The sequence below is a fragment of the Rattus rattus genome, chromosome 6 (assembly GCF_011064425.1).
Source record: "Rattus rattus isolate New Zealand chromosome 6, Rrattus_CSIRO_v1, whole genome shotgun sequence".
In the NCBI taxonomy this organism is placed as follows: Eukaryota; Metazoa; Chordata; class Mammalia; order Rodentia; family Muridae; genus Rattus; species Rattus rattus.
In genome coordinates, this window is record NC_046159.1 from 29109834 (window position 1) to 29121426 (window position 11593).

The 11593-nt window shown below is 45.6% G+C and overlaps 1 long non-coding RNA gene across 1 annotated transcript; it reads right to left on the bottom strand.

Annotated features, from left to right (window-relative positions):
- Positions 1 to 3414: 3414 nt before the first annotated feature.
- LOC116904615 lies at positions 3415 to 10176 on the bottom strand. Its single transcript, XR_004388344.1, has 2 exons — positions 9468 to 10176; positions 3415 to 3637 (listed from the first exon to the last, which is right to left on the bottom strand). It is a non-coding gene; the product is annotated as an uncharacterized LOC116904615 (long non-coding RNA).
- Positions 10177 to 11593: the final 1417 nt, after the last annotated feature.

The following is an 11593-nucleotide window of genomic DNA, read 5'->3' on the forward strand; positions in this document are numbered from 1 at the left end:
GTATATATACACACACTAAACTTTAATGGCTTCTGTCAAATTGTATTCCAGAAAGAAGCTCTGCTGTAACAATGTGTGCGACTCACAGCCCACACCCTCAATAGCATGGCTTTCTACCATGAGGATAAATGCTGCAAAAATAGCTTTATTGTTTTATTATAAAATGAAATAAGCTCATTGCCAAAAATCTCCCCAGAGTTCCAGTAGCTTAAGACACCCATTGTTAACACTCAGCTCCTAATCCAGTGTTTCTCTCGACACCGATGTCAGTGCACGCAGCATAGCTGGGACAACAGCTCTTTGCCCTACTCTTTCAGTGTAACAGATAGAGGTCATTTTCTGGGGAACATGCTCTACCCTTCATGCTCGCTCAGGAAGCGCAGAGGTCTGTCACCTCCTAACCTCACTTTGCAGGTGTATGCCCCTTCGCCAACCCTTCCTTTCCGTGCAGTGTGTGGTGAGGCAGGCGCTCTATTCAGACATCGTCCATGTCTGTGCTCCCTTCTCAGTCAGGATGGAGGCCTGTCAGGTTGGTCGGCTGGCCCAGTGGACTGTGTTGAAGACTTTTCTCATCCTCTGCTCTCCTGCCCTCTGCATGGCTTTCCTGCCACGGTCTTCGCTATCATTTTCCTTGACGCATTCTGAGCTGTCGCTGGCTCGGCTTTTCCCAGTTCCCTTTTCAGGTATCGGGTGAGTCCTTAATATTCTTTACTTCTAATCTATTCGTGTATTTTAAATTGGCAAGGCTGTATATACTTTCTATGGCCAATCTGATGCTTTGAAATATGTTTCCCACTTTCTTGAAGAGACAGCTGAGGTTGCTGACTTGAGGCTTTTTCTTTTCTTTCTTTTCCTTTCTTTTTCTTCCTTCTTCCCTTCCTTCTTTCCTTCCTTTCTTTCTTCCCTGTTCCTCTCCTTTCGCTTCTCTTCCCCCCTTCTTCTTTTTGGTACAGGGTTTTATTGTGATAAAATGTTCACAAATTCTGCTTTACCCAAATACCGCCAATTTCACCGCGTTGTCTCTTCTTTCTCCTCCTGCTCTCTTCCTTCCCTCCCCTCTCTAATCCCTCTCATCCTCCTCCCACCGTCTCCCTCTCCTTTGGTTCTGGGAAACAAACCTAGGGCTGTGCTCATGCTAAGCAAGCAAGCAAGCAAGCTATATTTTCACATTAGAGTCTTTCAGATGCTATTTTTGATTTCTTCCTTGCTTCAGGACTCATGGAGAGCTGTGTTACTTACCTTAAACAACGGAGATTTTTTGTTTGAGGAATCTCTCTTTTACTGGTATCTGAACTAGCACCAGATAGTCATAGACCTTTGTGTGACATGTGCACATTTGGATATGGGGGACCCTTACTTATGACCCGCAGAAAGCTTGGACATCTGTGCTTGTCAATCAGGTTAAAGTTGTTCAGTATTTATTTCAAAGGTGTGGTTTTTAAAATTTTTTATTTCTTATTTTACTGCTTTCCCCATCTGTTTTAGTCATCACTGAGATATGAATTTAGAAAAAAATAAAAGTCAAAGTGTCACTGGACGGTGGTGGCACAGGCCTTTAATTCCAGCACTCTGGTGGCAGACGCAGGTGGGTCTCTGAGTTTGAGGCCAGCCTGATAGAGTTCCAGGACAGACAGGGCTACAGAGAGAAACCCTGTCTTGATAAAAACCAAACCAAAACTAAGTGTCAGTTCATCTGTTTCATCTGAAGCGTGTCAGTGCTTCCTCACGTGATGTGAGCGTCCGTCTGAGCTGAGGACCATGTCATTCTGACACTGTGAAGAGATGCTCTACCATGGCGGGGTCTCTTAGCTCAAACCTCACTTGCATGTTTCCTACGCAGCATTTTCCATTCCCCATTGCTGGGTGTCAGCCTTGTACACTTCTTTGCAAACCTTAGCTTTTCATCTTTTTCTGTCTTTTAACTCACACTATGTGTCTCATGCTCATGTCCTGCCTTCTGTCCTTCCAGGCTCCCAACACTTACTTTGGGGGTCTGTTAAGTTGAAGCCTGTTGTCTTGCTATTTGTCTTCTCCTTGCCTCATTTTTCTCTTGGTGTGTGTGTGTGTGTGTGTGTGTGTGTGTGTGTGTGTGTGTGTGTGTTACTTGCTTAATCAGTTAGCTTTATTTCCCTTATCTTCTTAATGCCACGATGTGCTCCTCCAGTGATTGCTGACGTTTATAGTGTAGTTGGGCATCTGCATTAATGGGTTTGATGTCTACAGATTGGACCAACTGTAGTCAGAAAATATTTGAAAACTAATCACATTTCTATGGAAAGGGTACAGCCCTTGAGATTCACCAAAGAATGCATTCAAACGACCATGTTGCAATTGCACTGAAGCAAGAATGGGTGTGGTCTCCGGGTTATTTCAAGGTTAGTATAGCACAGGTGTATAGTGTATATTTGAACAAAGTCCTTTTAAAAACTTGACTGTGCTAGCTTATGCTTCAAAGGATCATAATCTGCATCAAGATAACACGTCTGTCTTGGGATGTGTCTCCTTGCTGCTGACACATGGTGCCTGGGCCCTGATGGCGCTCTCCTGGCACACTTTCTCCTGCTGCTTTGCACTCTGTGGGGAAGAGGCAGTAAGGGCGGGCGGTGCTGTAGGTGGCTGATACTCCCCTTTTAGGATACCAGCTTTACTTCTCAAGGCCTCTGTCCTGGTGTTTTCTACCCTGTAATCCTTTTACTGGGACGCATTGGGACAGCACCATATTTAGTTCTGTTTTGCTGTATGACACAGAACCAAAGGCACCCCATGTCATACAACTTTATTTATTTTTTTAAATGTTAAATTCTATTTCCTCTCCTAATTGATTTTTAAAAATCACTTTTGCCCTGATTTTTACTTCTATATTTATTTTTATATTTAATTTTTTTGCGTGTATGCAGGTGTGCACACACATATGTGTGCGTGTGTATGGTGGCCAGGAGTCACCTCAGGTATCATTCCTCAGGGGCCACCCACTGTGTTTCATGGGACAGTGTCTCTTCTTGGTCTGTACCTTGCCTAGTAGGCTAGGTTGACTGGCTGGTGACACTCAGTAGTGGCCTGTCTTTGCCTTCCCAGTACTGGAATTACAAGTGCACTCTGCCAAACTTGATGGTTAAAATACATATTCTGGCTATAAAACCCGGATTCTCATGCTTGTGGGGCCAGCACTTTAGAGACTGGGGTGTCTGTCTCCGAGGTCCAATTTCCCCCAGCCATTCTTATCACTTTCTTAGATGAGCTAAGTCCTCCACAGTTAGCCACCCGCTTGGCTTTGTGCATGCTCTGGGCATTTTCTTCCTTCTGTCCCCTTCCCCAAGACATTCTATACTTCCTCCCCATCTCTCTCCTTCCTCTGTTTAAAGCTTTATATGATAGTGGACAGAGTGATTGAAAGACATTTGTCTTGGAGCAGTATCAGTTCTGCTTGAGTTTAATAACTAAGATGATGTAGATGGAGTATTCGTGACCTCTTCTTACATGGTGTTCATCACCTCTGTAGGACAGGAGCTGCCTTAGACTCTTGGCTTAGAGTCCAAGAGCAGAGGGAGCGACACTGACACTGGAATTCAGTTTCCTGTAGGATCCCATCAAGTCCATGAGAAGATACGAGGTACAAGCTGCTCCATTAGGTACCTGTCTGAACAAATAAATACAAAGTTACCGTCCGTCTGCAGACCTTGGGCTGAAGGTATCAGAACTGACCAAGGTGGGGCAATGCCTTGTTTTGTCAATTGTTTTGTACTTGGGCCACTTATGCTCTTTTGTGTGACCTCAGAATTTTGTGTGACAGTTATTACAAATTACATATCTGTGGTTACTACCAAATTCCCAGAGGGGTGACTTTAAGGCCCCAGACAGATATCTATGCTTCCAGGAGCAGACTGGGGAGAAAGGTCCCCAAGCAGTGCTGTCATTGATGAAACATATCTGGGCAGACGTCTAGTACAAAGTTTTCCTTTCCCAAACATTTCCTGTCCTGCTGTGGGGGAGTAGATCCCACGAGATGCATTAAATACATGCTATGCTGGGAGGCCCAGGACTCTTAGTGGCCCTGCGAGGCAGAAAGTGATCTGGGGGTTACTGGGTTCCCAATCACTCTTGTTCCCTAGACACTGTGACATTTTACGAGGAGTTCACACTCATACATGTCAGAGCTAAATGGTGACAGGCTGATGTGGTGTCATTTGCTAATGTCTGAGGCTCTTTATTGCTCTAGATATGCACATGTGAGAGACAGTTGGGACTCTCAGCTGCCTGCTCTGCCTGGCATTTAACATACTGGACGGTGGACAGAAAGCTCCTTCCTTTCATTAGCTGCCTTCTGAGTAGGCTTAGCCTCTACCCTATGTCTCGGATTGCTCTTGGACATTGATTGAACTTCTGTTCTTTATATTCTCTTGCTACTGCTTAATCTGGGCCACGGGCTTGTGTTTTTGAAGACAAAATGTATCAAGAGAGAATGACTCATAAATTGCTTACATGAAAACAAACAAGAGATGCTAGATTTGCATCGCGGAAATTAAGTTCAAATTGACTGTGGGAGCCTCAGTCAGAATTAACATGAAACAAGACCTCTTCTGGATTGAGTGGACTCTAGTACGTGGGATGCTGTTGAGCTCCCAGGTCTTCCAAGCATAGTCACCCACCATGCCTCTGGCCATGGCTGACTGATTCTCAGGAGGAAAAGCTCAGGATGTCAAGGCTCAGGATGTGATCCATGCTCAGGATGTTGAGGCCCCTTTCTTAAGACTGTTAGCTCTGGGACTTCCAACGTAGACATTCTATGTTCTTAGGGGTGTGTCTTTGAAGGGGATTGTGGGATTTTAAACCATTCTCTTTCCCCTATTTCTCCTTCCCTATGAGGTGAACAGCTTGTCTGCGTGCCTGCACGCAACTCCATCTGTGATATTCTGCTTGATCACAGGCTGGAAAGCAATGGAGCCAACAGACCACAGAATAAAACTTCCAAAATTGTGAGCTAAAACAGACCTTTCATTTTTCAAACCTAATCATCTCAGGTATACACACACACACACACACACACACACACACACACACACACTCTACAATAGTGAAAATCTAGTCAATACAAAGACTAATCTTGTTGCCATGGGAAGTAAACAAAATAAGGAACTTTAGTTTTTCTCAAGCAGTTTAAACTAAATAATACTGATTCACTTGTTAAGTGTTGGATGTATTCTTTAACGTACTTAATGACAATTTATCTTGTCAATAAAACTTTATTGACAACAGTTTCTCAGTAGGTTATACTTCAGAGGAGAGAAAGATAGAAACAAAATGTAGTGCTGGTGAGGGAGTTCAGGGGTAGAAGTCAATTCTGAAGAGCATGTCAGATACATTGATGATTTGAGGAAAGATTTTGGGGCTTGATCCTGAGGGAAATTGAGCTGAATATAAACACAGTGAAGGGAAGAGATAAGAGAGTCTTTCTGTCGTGCAGTGGGAGTTCTAGGCTATGGAGGTGGTACAGAGCACAGAGGCTATTGTCTTCCAAGAGACAGATGAAGTAGAAATTGGATGAGTAGATGGTTGGGAGGTAGTGAGGGAAAATAGGAATAGAGCTTGTATTCCTGATTGGGTGATCTTGGTAGATAATGACAGAGATGGAGATGTGGCCATATGTGGGAAGTTCTGTTATGTCTTCCCATGCTGGATGGCTAGATCCAAGGAGAAATGTCGAGTACACGTGAACTGAGAGATCTGGGTTAAGCATGTGACTGGAGGATCACTTTCCTTTGATTTGTTTCTAACATCTTAGCATTGACCAAGTTCTCCAGAGAAATGGAACCACCATAAGAAACACACACATGCAGACACACAGACACACGGGCATTGACAGAATGATTGGGGAACAGTTTTCATAGGAGATGTAATGAAGTCTCTACAGCTGGACATGCGCACAAGAAAAATAGTGGTCAGGAGCGAAGAAACCATCTTAAGATTCACCAAAATGTAAATGAAGACCTGAGAAAAATGTGAGAGAAAGCTGAGTGTGGAAGAGAGAAGTAGACAGAAGTCTAGCAGAATGTGGGGTGGGGGAGAGGGAGAGACTGAGGACAAGGGGGGAGCATTTCTGTTCAGCATTGGTACAGTGTGGAGAAAGATGTTCGCTGTGTCTTAATAGATGGCTTCTATCTTCTCTGAGCAGGAGAAGGTTGTCTGATGTAAATGAACTTCAGAGATTTGAGGACAGGAATTCTGGGCACCTGGCCAGCATGATGTAGAAGGCAGGATGAGATAATCTATGTAATATGCTTTGAATGCTGCCTGGCAAGATTAAACCCTCAATGAATGTTGCCAACTATTATAATGGTACCAAATTGTTCAACCCTGTGGAATTGTTTTTCTTGAACAGTGATTAACATCTGGGATATAAGCACAAGACAGTTGGCAGATGTATCGGTTCTGAGGGGATTTTTGTCAAAAAGGGAGATGGAGGAACCAAGGCACTGTGGAGATCGGCAAGCATGGTAGAAATTGTTCTGTGCAATCTTAAATGGATTAGAAATCAAACAAGCAGAGACACAAGGAGCTGCTAGATAGCAAGAAAGTGCGCGGTTCTTGAGCCAGCAAATTTGATGGTGTTAAAACATCTATGTCATAGTTAGTGACTGAGGGAAAGGGACTGAGAGGAGAAGGGAGGAGAGGGTGGGTGTCGAGAGGCTGATTCAGGAACACAGCAGTCATCACTGATGACAGCATTCTGGAGATGCCATGGGCACAAGTGGTTACGGGGTGACGGTCCCTGGAAATCAGCTGATCCAAGGACTGAGAACTCATCCAGGATGGTGACAGGGCTTGGAGAAAAGGGTATCAGGTAGGGGTGCTGCAGGCACTAGGAGTGGTCATCAGGAATGGGTGAGACATCTTAGCATTGTCCAAGTTCTCCAGAGAAATGGAACCACCATAGGAAACACACACATGCAGACACACAGACACACAGGCACAGACAGACAAACCAACACACACACACACACACACACACACACACACACACACACACACACACACACCTGCCCTCACAGACATAGAGTCTCACTATAAGAATAGGATTCTGTGGCTATGAAGACTGAGATTCCCATGTTTTTTTGTCTGCAGAACTGGAGAACAGTGGAAGAATTTGTCCTGCGTCCCAGAGCCTGAGAGCCAGGAGTGCTTAGCCGTCCTGGGCAGTTCCTGTGACAGTGAATTATAAAGCCAGGCCACACTACACCAGGAATCCTTCTGCTAATGGCCAGCTTCCTTTCTGTGTCTTTGCCAGTTGTGAGCAGAGAGGCCCCTTGTTAAGGGTCAGAGTCCATGCTATTTGGACTCTCTAGACACCATAATTGTGAATTTAGTAGACGTCTCTGTCTTATAAAGATACCTTGCTCTGACAATAGAAGATGGGCTAAGCCACACTACCTATTTCAAATGTTCAGAACACTGGGTGGGGCTTCATGGACACACATAAGAGATGTAGGGAGGCCTGGTCACAGTAAGACAAGGACATACAATGAGAGTTTGGGATAATTGGGCTTTGTAGAACATTGTTAAATAGGCCACCAAATAGCAGCCATTCCTGGGATTCAGGTTGTGGACAGTCTGAAGTGGAACTAAGACCGCTAACATCTGTCAAGAGTAGGACGGAGTTAGGAGGGAGTGGTTACATCATGGGCAAAGGAATGGTTCACTAAAAAGCAGTCGTCTCTAACACACAATAGAATAAGTCCACCAGTTAATCTCACCCAGAAATCAGGCCACATCCCTGCGCTCTCTGTCCTGGACAGAGTTAATACCAAAATGCTGTGGCCTTTCAGCAACCTCAGAGTTGAGCTCTCTCCCTCCTCCTTGATGTTTCAGGCAGGACCTGATCCCCTCACTACTGCTAAGATACAAAACTCCCTTGAATTATAGCTAGTCTTTGTCACAGCCTTCTAGTACATAGGCTAAGTCATATAATATAGAACTTACCTCCCATGAAGACAGAATCCCCCCTTCTTTGGACCTGAAGGGTCTCTCTCTCCCTCAGAGACCTTATTGCTCTGTCAATGTTGTAACTCTCCTGATCCTCGGGAACTGAGGTACATTAAAGCTTCCCCCTTTAAGGATCCCTACCCCGATATTCATGACTGCCAACTTTCCTAATATGGCTCCCATCCGAAGGGTTATTTTGTCTCAGCTTCTTTCCCTTGGGCCCATAATGCACTTTGTCTTTAACAATGTCAGTTTTGTGGAAAACATCTCACCTATGCCACCTTTCTGGATATTCCTGGTCATCGTGACAACCTTATCGATAGGATTTATTGTCACAGAAACCTGACTAGGGTGATGAAGCTAGGACAGGCACACAGACACATGCCAGCAGCTTGGAGGCTTCTCATATTGAATACACACCACTGCCCAAGGAGGCAGCTTCCCTGTATAGATCCAACATGGCGGAGGTGGGTGAGCTAATGGGGTCTCTGTAGTAGGGGTCTCAGAGTAGGCAGTCTCTGTAGGGGGACAGTCTCTTGTCACAGTCTTCCTGGGAGAGGAAGCTACGGTTAGTTTGTGCACACACTGGTTTTCATTGGTAACATCTGTACTTGGACCAGGGGAAGGCATTGCCCGTCATGAGTCTGAGGTCTTGGGATCTTGACATGACACGCTAATGTCACATTCGCTCACAATGTCATCTGCTCCCCCACAGCTTAGCATATTTCTGTGGTGAAAAAGTAGGGCTCAATGAGGTTAAGCAATTTGCCCAGATGTCATAGAATTATTAAATCTTGGAGCCAAGATTCAAAACTAAATTTCTCAGGCTCAAAGGCACCAATGCTCCTTATATGTTTACTCAGGAAAATGTGGGGAAAAAAAAAGATTAAGAAGCATCCATGATCATTGCCTATGCAATGTTTCAAGACAGAGCTTCAAGCTTTGCAAACAGGCTGGGAGGAAGAGAAGTGGAAATAGGTGTGTCAGGAGCAGGCTGGATCCTCGCCAGTGTCAGTTTACTGGGGGGGGAAGTCTACTCTGGTGGTTGGGCAATGACAGACATTTCTAGCGAAGTGGGAGTCTTTGCTTCATTTAAGCTGTAAAGCACAGGGGAACAAGACAGGATTGCTCCTTTCCAGAAAGGTCTGTAAAGCCAGGACAGGAGACACTGCTTCTGCATGGTGTGCAGAAGAGGCAGAGTGTATCTGGGTGCCCATCAGAATATGGAGAAACTCCGCAGAGCCCATTAACACCGGGACAGCCTTGAGACCATGAGTCCTGGGTGCTAACAGACACAGATCATTCTACTCTTGCAGCCTGGGGGCAGCGCAGAGAACTTGGGCTGCCCTGAGACCACAGCTTAGGCCGCAGAGAAAGTTGGTGCAACCAATTCAGATGAGACAAACCATCAGGAGTTACACAAACAGTTTACCCATTCAAATGTCAGAGGTGATAGCCAGGGATCTGTAAGATGAGATGTTTATTGTTACCTCAGTGGTAATATCTGTGGGTGCACTCGAAGACGAAGTGATGGGCAGGTATGTGAAGTCAGGCAGGTGACGGATGCCAGGAAGCTTAGAGTTAGAACAGTTTTGATCACACACTCTGTCATCCCGTAGCATGAATCTCTTCCGATCCACAGGCTGACAACTCTGGCCCTTGCCCGGTTTGGTTGGTGGATGCAGCTTCAAGCTGCCTGGGTGGGGCACTGCTTTCCAGTGTCATGCGTCCCATAGCTAGACCTCGACCTTGAGTTCATGCACTGGTCCAGTTACAGAATCACACACCCTTTCCCCTCACCCTGCTACATCCTCTCTGAGGCCAGGAAGCCCTGCATGATGTGGGAAGGGAGTCTCAGAAGGGAGAAGAGCAAGATGAAGACAGACTTGGGCAGCAAAGACTAAGCCCACTGGAAGTTGACCTGTTCTGCAGTGTATCAGTCACGGTGCTCTAAAGACACAGAGCTGTTAGAGCGAATATATATATTAAGGGGAGTTCATTAGATTGGCTTACATGACGTGGTTCTTGTAGTCCAACAATGGCTGTCTCACACTGATAGTTCCCAGTGCTGGATGTTTTAGAAGTTCCAATTTGGCGCTAAAGGCTTGGAGGATTCTGGGAGAACTGCTAGTCTTCCGTCTGCTTTGGAAGCCTGAAGAAGTTGATTCCAACATCAGGGCAGAACCTGCCAGTGAAAGCGAGGGCAGCCGGTAAAGAGTGAAAGTTTCCTTCTTCCACGTCCTTTTATGTGGGCCGCCACCAGAAGGTGCTGCCCATGGGTAGGGTGGGTCTTCCTGCTTCAAATAATCTGATCAAGAAAATCCCTCACAGGAGTGCCCAGCTGCTTGTGTTTAGTTGACTCTAGATCAAGTCACATTGATAACCAAGATGAGTCATCGCAGCCAGGCAGCGCCCCCTCAGGCTGTATGGTTTGGCCGGACCTATTGAGCAAGGCTGGCAAGAACCCTGGGAGCAAAGGCTCCATCAGACTTCCTCAATTTTTCATTTTATCAACACATAACCGTGAGCACTCTCAGGGTACCATGTGAAACCTTCATATCTGGTGACAAGAAAGATAAAAAACAAAAGGGCTGATAGCATCTCTTTCCCTGTGCTTCTTTGATTTTTAAATCGCAAAGCCTAGACTGGCCTGGAACTCAAAGTCGTTCTCCTGCCTCAGTCTCCCAAGTGCTGGAGTTACGGGCATGCATTGCCATGGCCAGAAGCATTCCTGTCTGAAACGTTTACTCTTTGTTCATACTGGGAAATTTTAAAATCCTCCGTTGGTTCTTTACTCTGTAGTGAGGTGTAAGTCACAGTCCCCTGCTGCTCTGTGTGGCATTAGAGAATGCTGGGACTTACTCCTTGGGGACTTACTCCTCGGATCTAACTGTAGTTTGGTTTCTGTTACCCAGCTTCCCCCCCCCACGCCCCACCCCCGTTCCAACCTTGGCTGGCTACTCCTCTGCTTTCTGTTTCTATGAGACTGACTTTTTGGCTTTCATGTATAACCCAGCTTACCTTGTGTTATTGTGCTAAACAGCAGGGCCAAAACGACGTGTGGAGGAAATGGTTTACTTCATCTTACAGGTGACAGTATACCGTGAAGAGAACTCGAGGCAGGAACTGAAGCAGAGGCCATGGAGTAAGGCTGCTTCCTGGCTTGCTCCCCATTTGCTTTCTTATAAAATCGAAGACCACCTGCCCAGGGATGGCACCCCCTACAGTGGCCCAAGCCTGCCCACATTAATCTTCAATCAAGAAAATGTCCCAGAGATTTGTCTGTAGGTAATTTAATGGAAGAAACCCCTTAACTATGGTTCCCTCTTCCCAGATGACTCTAGTTTGTGCTAGGTTGAGAAAACAAACCGACCAAGCAGGCATGACATACGAGGACCTTGTGCATCTGTCTTTCTGTCCCTGACTTAATCACTTGACACAATGCCCTCCAGTTCCATCCTTGTTACCCTAATGACAAGATTTCGTTCATTGGTTGAATGACAGACACCCCATTCTACATTTTCTTCATTCATTGGTCAGCAGAGGCCTCTCTGATCCTACAGCTTGTCAGCGTGGAGAGTGCTGCCTCTCTAAAGGGCCATGCGCAGTTTATTCA